The 8,295-nt window shown below is 46.0% G+C and overlaps 1 long non-coding RNA gene across 2 annotated transcripts; it reads left to right on the top strand.

Annotated features, from left to right (window-relative positions):
- Positions 1–7: 7 nt before the first annotated feature.
- On the top strand, positions 8–5,849 carry LOC115346614. 2 transcript variants are annotated; one of them, XR_003925180.2, is made up of 4 exons: positions 8–127; positions 815–1,268; positions 2,584–2,720; positions 5,762–5,849. It is a non-coding gene; the product is annotated as an uncharacterized LOC115346614 (long non-coding RNA). The 2 variants fall into 2 exon arrangements; XR_005933222.1 differs by lacking the exon at positions 5,762–5,849 and having other exon boundaries at positions 2,584–3,253.
- The last annotated feature ends 2,446 nt before the right edge of the window (positions 5,850–8,295 follow it).

An 8,295-nucleotide genomic window follows, 5' to 3' on the forward strand; every position in this document is an offset into this window, starting at 1 on the left:
AGTGCACCCATGGTGGCGCCATGGCGGGCGACGAGGGGAGGTCGGTCCCTGGTGAGGCAGCGTTGCGGCCGTGTCTGGCTGTCATCTCCCGCCACCCTCGGCCTCCCTCAGCGCAGGGAGACTTGGGGTGAAGCCACAAACTGGGCCTTTGGCTGGACGTGGCGTCCTGTGAGGCCGCCCCGCTTGCCTCATGGCTGCCATCATGGTGGTCTCAGGCATCAGCTTGTACCACCCAGCCCCTTCAGAAACAGCCCAGCACGGCGGTGATCTGGGCATCAGTGGCCCCTCAGTACCAAGCCAAGGGCACTAGGGCAAGCTTTAAGGTGTAAGAAGCGACCTAAGTGTAAGCTGCGTATGTGATTTGGGCAAAAATGCTATTGGAAGGCCATATGCAAAAAAACGTGGGGAATGGCCCCTTGTGAGCTATAAAATCCTATGTTTTGCAACTTTGTTCCTAGTAATCTGCTTTTCTTCAACTAATTTTGAAAGTCTTGCTGATTTCTTCTTTTGAAAATGCCATGGGTCCTTAATGCTCAGTGTGTGTATTCCTTAATTGATTTTGTTAGTAATCTTGCAATATATAATGGTATTTTATACTAATTGGAAAAACTGACCTAGAGAGTGACTAAATCATGGTTCCTTACAGTTATCTTACAAATGTTAACATCCAGGCTTCAGTTCCAACCAAGAGATGACTTTTTAAAATTGAAGCTTGTGTTCTGCATTATCTGATCAAAAGCAACTTTACAACGTTTGTTCCTGCATCAAACTGACAAGTACATTGTTAGACAGTGTTTCTTATTTTTCTGACCAGGTTCATTCCTATCGTCTTGAAGGGAAGCTGACAAAAGCTTTAAGACCACAAGAGGCCACGTTCTTTTTTACATTTAATACACTTGACTGCCTTCCATGCCAGTCACAACATCTGAACGGCACAACTTCACACCAGCATGCAAATCTAGTACATTGGAGATGTTCCAGCCTCTTCTGTTGAAAACTGAAATAATTCCACAGTGCACACAGCGTCTTTGTTGCTTCTTCACACTGCCCTCTGCTGCACGAGAGCCAGTTATTCACAAAGGTGTTGATGAGTTACACAAGACAATTGTCTGCCTCACGCAGTACAAGGCCACCAAGGTCATTTGATATTATCAAAGAGCTGGTAACTTAGGATGGATTTGAAATAGCTCCACATTGCATGGCAAAGTCCTGGAGTCATGCTTTGCCTTGGAAAGACCTTGTTCTTCTAAGGACACAGTGACATGAAGGTGAGAATCCAGTGTACTCCATTTTCCCTCAGACCTCTGTGTGCCTTAAGTGCAATAATAGTCTCACCTGGGTCTCCATTCTGCATTCCTTCTGTTAGAACAAATGTAACCCGAAGTTACTGTATTTGCCTTTTTCCTTGGGGGAAAATGAACTGATGTGTTTAGTCTCTCTGTTTCTTTGCTGTTTCTGAGATTATTTTGATTCAATTGGAAACATTTGTGCATTTCCTTTCCATAAGGTCTCCTAAATTGTGTTAGTGTTGGTTTTTTTTTCCAGGCTTGAAGAATAACAGTAACTCAAGTTCACTTCCATTTTGAAAAGTGACAGTAAAATGGCATCATTGGACCCCTTCTTCTTACTTCTCATTAAGGCTGTGCCAGGACTGGCTGCAGCCATAGAAGGGAGTATGTGCCTATATTTGGAGGAAATCATGGGAATCTTTAAAAAGCAGTATCTTTCATTGTCCCACAGCAGAGAAACCTGTTGACTTTGCCAGTTTACTAACTTAGATTTGCGTATTTGTAGCTATGTTCAGGACAGATACTGGTACACTACTCCAAAAACTCTGGTATCTTTGGCCCTGCTTAATAAAGCAGATAGGCATAGGTTGTCAAAGTCAGCTGAAGACCTGTTCACAGCTGGCAGAGTTAGAAGTCTTGCAGCTTCAAGAAGAAGGAGGCCTTAGGCAGGGAGCAGTCCCCTACGTAAAGGAGGCTTGTTTTCCTGCCTGTTAAATGGCAAGTGAAGCTCTTCACTCTTGTCACTATTAAGTGAGTGAAGTTTCCACATCCTTTTGCTTGAGGGAAAGTAAAACAGATTTTGGAGTTTTACTTCTAATTGCTCTGGTGCTTGTCCCAGCTGGGAGAGGCAAGCCTGCAGGAAGGAACAGTCTGAGCATGTGGCTGCTCTCTCCTTCATTGCCATGTGTTTGAGATCAGACATCTCTCTGGGTAAAGCTGACTTAGGGGCTTACAGTCCCTTGAACTTCTTTGACTAATCTCCCATACACTACATATGGTCAGTTAACAAGGATGAAGATGTTTCTCCTACCTAGAAGTCCTGCAAATTTTGAAACTTGGAATTTAGTTTGCAGGCTTGGAGGGGGAGTGGTGCTTAGTTTATTGTTTATCATCATTGGTCACATTCTGTCTTCTGTATCACTTGTTCAACTGCAGTGTCATGAGATGAGGTAATTAATATTAAAGCACCTCTACTTGTTTGTTTACACATTTCTGATGCATTTAAACTCAGTAAAAAGGACTGTTGACAATGCACAGGGGAAAATATAATTTAATACATTCTTTTTGCATCCAGAATTACTTTGCAAAGCTGATGGTGCACAGGGGACCAGACTCCTAGATGAAAACCAAGCCTTGCTGAAATCTGCGAGCTATTCTCAAGCACAGATTGCACCCTGAATGGATGTGGGCAGGAGCTGGATGAATAAGGAGGTATTATTTCTTACTGCATCTACCATTGAAACAGAATAGAACTGGGCAACTGTTCAATAGCAAAGTACAATGTAATTAATCTGTTTTTCTCATGACCTCTTTTTTTTTTTTTTTCCCCAGAACTAAGTTAGGTCTTTACTCAGACCAACAGTTCACCTAAACCCATCTCCAATACTTGCTATAAAAGAAGAATGGGACGAACATAGCTGTTGTGTCACTTCAGTTTCCTCTTTATTAATGTTTAAGTGACTAACCCTGAATTCCTTAACTGTAGGATATGATAGTTCAAAAAAGTCATGAAGCCTTTCCAGAAATATGTACACAGAAACAGAATGCAGTAAGTAAAGTCCCTGCAGAAAAAAATGTAAAGAAAATAGAAAAAAACCCCACCCTTGTCATACAGAGAAAAAATGCAAGACAAAAGCCAAGTAAGAAAAACCATTTGAAAAATCCCACCACCACAAAAAACCCACCCTTGTGTTAGACTTCTGAAGCAGGTTCCAAAGAGCAAACTCCACAGTGTGTAGGACAAGATCAGGACATTAATAAATAATGCATGTTCTCCATCACAGAGATTTTAATTTATCATATCAACATGAGTTAATTAATAATTAAAAAGAGCGCTGTGATCCTCATATGGGAGGTCCTATAAAATGAAAATTCAAGCAGTTTAAGATGGAGCAGATTGCTGTCAATTAAAAAACATGTTAAGGGATTTACTGTATTACTATTTTAATTGTATTTTAAGCAGCAAGATTTTGATGTGCATTTAAGCATTATAGCGTGACATTTGCAATCCAAACATTGCAGTATTAAGTCCCATCAAGTACAGTAAAACCAGGGGAAGTAACTGATTATAAACAGAAATAAAACTAACACCGATACCTTTTATGAAATGCTAAGACTAAGCAAAAAGCACCACTTATATTTCATAGAATCATAGAACGGTTTGGGGTGGAAGGGACCTTAAAGATCATCTAGTTCCAAGCCCCCTGCCATGGGCAGGGACACCTTCCACTAGACCAGGTTGCTCAAAGCCCCATCCAACCTGGCCTTGAACACTTCCAGGGATGGGGCATCCACAACTTCTCTGGGCAACCTGTTCCAGTGCCTCACCACCCTCACAGTGAAGAACTTCTTCCTTACAGCTAATCTAAATCTACCCTCTTTCAGTTTAAAGCCATTACCCCTTGTCCTATCATGACATGCCCTTGTAAAAAGTCCTTCTCTGGCTTTCTTATAGGCCCCTTTTAGGTACTGGAAGGCTGCTATAAGGTCTCTCCAGAGCCTTCTCTTCTCCAGGCTGAACAACCCCAACTCTCTCAACCTGTCTTTATAGGAGAGGTGCTCCAGCCCTCTGATCATCTTTGTGGACTCAATCCAACAGTTTCTGTCATCCAAGTTTATTTTAATAATTCAGTTAAATTTAAATTTTTAACTATATAACTTTCACCACAGACCTTCCCTTTTAAAATTACTTGAGATTTAAATAATTTAATTACTTTTACACATACAAAATTATTGCTTTTCCTCATAACAAAAGACACTGTAGTTTTCAGAATACTGCATGAATATCTGTCCTGAATGTAGCTACAAATATGCAAATCTAAGTGAGTAAACTGGCAAAGTCACCATGTTTCTCTGCAGTGGGACAATGACAGAAATTCTGCGCATGGACACATATGCTTTTGATTAAACAGTTTAATATTATTTTTGGACATTTAAACTAACTTGGAGTAGAATTAGCTTAATAACCATGGTCTTCATAAATGATGATGGATGAGGTGTTCAAGCTATTTGTTGGCTGAATGTGTGCTGCTCTTTCTGAACACACCATATACAAGGCTTTTAACTGACTCAGGTTTTAGTCTAAGGAAGTTTTTAGTAATAAAAAATGCTCCACAGAGTGACTATCATGAAAGAGCTTCTCTGGGAAGTGGTATAATTCCTGTCACTTTAAACTTTTAAAACAAGGAGAAAATCCTAAGAGGAAAGAGTTTTGTATGTGCATTACTTGATCTACGTATGTATTTTCAGCTTGATGCCATTCAAAACAATTTTACCACTGACCAAAAGTCAGAGTCATCATTAAACTACAATATTTTGTATTTTATACAGAAGCTGAATGACTTGGGTGAGGTTCTAAAGAAACTGATACACAAAATAAATCACTCTCCAGGATTTCAGACAGCTAGGATTTGGGAGGCCCTAGTTCCCCATCCTGAGAAGGTGATCCTCTGATTCTGCATCTTCTCTTGACTTGTCCGTGTGGAGAAGTCCTTTGTGTTGTCCTTGTCACATTAGTTTTCTGTTTTATGCTAATTATGCTGTCTTGAACATCTTCATCTTTTCAAGGCAAACATTGGTTTTGCTCTATGACAGATCACTTTAAAAATTCAAGTGGACAGGCATTTTTAATTAGAGTCAAACCAAAGTCAAATCAGGCTGAAATAAACTGCATTCTGGTCTAGCACAACATTAGCCCTTAAATAAATAGCGAGAAGCCTGGGCTGTCTCTGTACGGCAGATGGCATTACAGGTAATATTTATCATACTCCAATTCCAAGGCTAAGATACTAGGGAGGGAGGATTGACGTCAGCTACAAGTGAATCAGTCTCAATACAAGCTGAAAAACTGCTTGTGCCTTCAACAATTGTACAGCACTTACGCTTAGCGCTCCCCGTTGCATTTATTAGTCTGTCTGAGCAAGCCTAGCAGGAAGAGTTCATTTTGTTTTGCAGTTTAAATGAACTGATGTAAATGGATCTTGGACTTTGAGGTGGGAAGATTCCACCCGGCTGCAGTAACCAGGGGGATGCCCTTTGCCCCAGTTTTTGTGCCAAATTTGTGCATTTGAGAATTTTAAACAAATGGCACTTGGCAGGATATTGACCCTCGGGGTACAAGAATAATACTGAGTGAGACAGCAGGGCATGTACTGGGAGGGATTTACAGGGAGATCTATCAGGACTGATACTGAACCGTGGGGAAAACCAACTCTGTCCTATTTCATTAAAAATGGTTGTTCTTTGTCTCACAGGAGCCGAGTGATCCTCTGAATGAAAACCAATAGCAATTTTTCATCTGGGTACAGCATCATCGTGCAGGAGTGAAAGAGTTCAGCAAAGGTTACTAATTATTATGTAAATGATGTAGTCGTCTTTGGCCGCCTGAGCAGACCTGGGTGGGTGACCAGGGTTGGAGAAGTATGAACTGCTCATGGTATGCTGGGGAGCCCTTACCAAAACAGGGAGTCATGCTCTGCCAGGTGCGTTTGATGGCCTTGCACTCCTCCTGAGTTTCTCAATCTGTGAGCCATGGCTGATTGGCAAAGCAGTACGGAGAGTGTTCAGTCCAGCTCTGGGAAACATGTGATGAGGCACGGAGAACTCGGGTTTACTTGGAAGTACGGTGGGGGATCAGAGGTTGAGAAGCAACGCAGACCCAGCCAGCGTAGCACAGATCACCTTGCACTAACCAGAGCTGCCTCAGGGCACCCTGGCACGGGAGGCAGTATTGAAATCCGCTGCGTTGAAGGGGCTAGGGCAGGCTGGACTTACCCTAGAAGGGACCTGGACAAGAAGGAGAAAGAATGAGAATGAGGGGAGGGAAGGAATGACTCTGTGGGGGAAACTCTGAAAACATGCACTTCCCTTTCCTGCTGGAGATACGGGCAGGGGTGAGGCAGCAACGTTTGCTGCTGAGGAGAGAGCTACCTTGCAAGTGCTGTTTGTCATCTCACACACCCTGACGGGCCTTGGCAGCAGCAAACCCTTATCTCCAGCACGTTGGCAAATTTGGCTCTGCGGCAGTTCCCTAATTCACCACGGCTGGGCACGGGCCAGTCTTTGTATTCCCTGCACTTTCCTTCTCCCCATTCTAATGGGCAGATTAATTTTTTAATCAGTTTGGATACAGTTTCAGCTTCAGGCGGAAAATTTTCATGCATTGCTTAAGCCTTTAGCAGTTTAAAGGGGAAGAATATTGTCTCTGTCAAGACACACAGCAAGTGAAATGCCTGCCGTCTCTTAACACTATTATAATGACGTGCTTCAATAATGTTCCCTGTGGGTTGGGTCCGTGGAGTATGCCGCACGGCTTTTCCTTTCACTGTAGTCAGCTTGGGGTTCAGGTTTCACACCTACCTCTGCTTTATTTACACCCGTCTATTGTTTTGTTATTTACGTATCTTGGGTTATATAATGCAGCAGCAGCCTCTTTGCGCTTGAGTGTGTGTGGAGGCACGAAACGAATTTGCGCACGTTGTGCAGAGCTACCTGCTAGGAACTTCCACGGGGATGAGCCACTTTGCGCACCCACAAGCAGCACGGAAAACTGAGCTGCAGATGAGGAACTGGGTCTTTTTGAAACGTGGTGGATCTTTAAAATGTTGATGCCTTGAAGTTGTCGGTATTTTTGAAGTTGTCCGGGGGGACAGCTGAAAGCCGGCTCGCTCCCTTCGTATCACACTCACCTGCAGTTAAAATAATTTTAGTGGTTTTTGTATGATGACCACATACTATGGTCTTCTCATGAGGGTTTTGTTTGGCATTTCACACCCCCTGCCCAAAATGGATTAACATGCTGCACTTTCATGCATTTCCCCAGAAACCGCACAAACATCATGCGCCATAGTGAGCTGGCTCTATCCCTAACTGCACCCCGCTGGGGAAGACAGGAGGAGTTGTCCTTTAAAAATAAATTTTTGTGTGCTATGACTCACATAACCGTCCTTAATAGCCAGAAAGTACAAACGGCCACCGAGTCCCTGCGAGTTATTTGGAGCACGCGAGACATGCGGCCTGATACGGGCGTGGAGGGCAAGTATCTGGGTTAGGCGCAGCCTCGCTCGCCCGGCTGTTGAAAACGTAATTGCGATAATTACAGGTAGAAAACGCAGCAAGCCGGAGAACCGTCTCCCCCGGCCCCCGCCGATGCCCCCGTTTGAGGGTCGCGGGGTTCCGAGGGCGCTTACCGGGGCGCTGAGGGGAAAGAGCGGGCCGGGGGCGGGGGGGGGGGGGGGGTGAAGGGGGCGGGGCGGGCCGTGCCGCAGCCGCCGCCGCGGGGGCTGCCGGGAGCCGGCGGGTGTTATTGTCCCGCAACATGCAAATGAGACGCGGCGGGAAGCCAATGAGGCGGTCGCCGGTTGCTGCGCAAGCGCGCTAGGGGCGGGGTGGGGCGGGGCTGACCTCGCCGCCCGCTCGTTCGCTCGCTCGCCGAGCGCCGGGGCCTCAGCACGCGCGGCGAAGATGGCGGCTGCGGCCGGCGGGGTGCGGGGGCGGCGCAGCGGGCACCGCCGGCTCTGACCGGGCCACCCCACGGCGCGGCGGGAGGGAGCCCGGAGGCCTTTGCGGGGCAGCGCCGGCCGGCCGGGGAGGAGGCAGAGCCCCCCTCGGGGGGGGGGGGGGTTGGTGGTGGTTGTGGCGGCGGCGGCGCCGGCGCGGAAGGCGGGGGCGCTGCCGGCAAGCCCGGCCGTGAGGGGCCGGCGCGTGGGGCGTGAGGGGCAGCGCGGGCGGCGGGGACGAGGGCGGGAGCCGGCCCGGAGGGGCGAGGCGGCCCGCGGGGGGGGGGGGG

The sequence above is a fragment of the Aquila chrysaetos genome, chromosome 9 (genome assembly GCF_900496995.4).
Source record: "Aquila chrysaetos chrysaetos chromosome 9, bAquChr1.4, whole genome shotgun sequence".
Taxonomy (NCBI): domain Eukaryota; kingdom Metazoa; phylum Chordata; class Aves; order Accipitriformes; family Accipitridae; genus Aquila; species Aquila chrysaetos.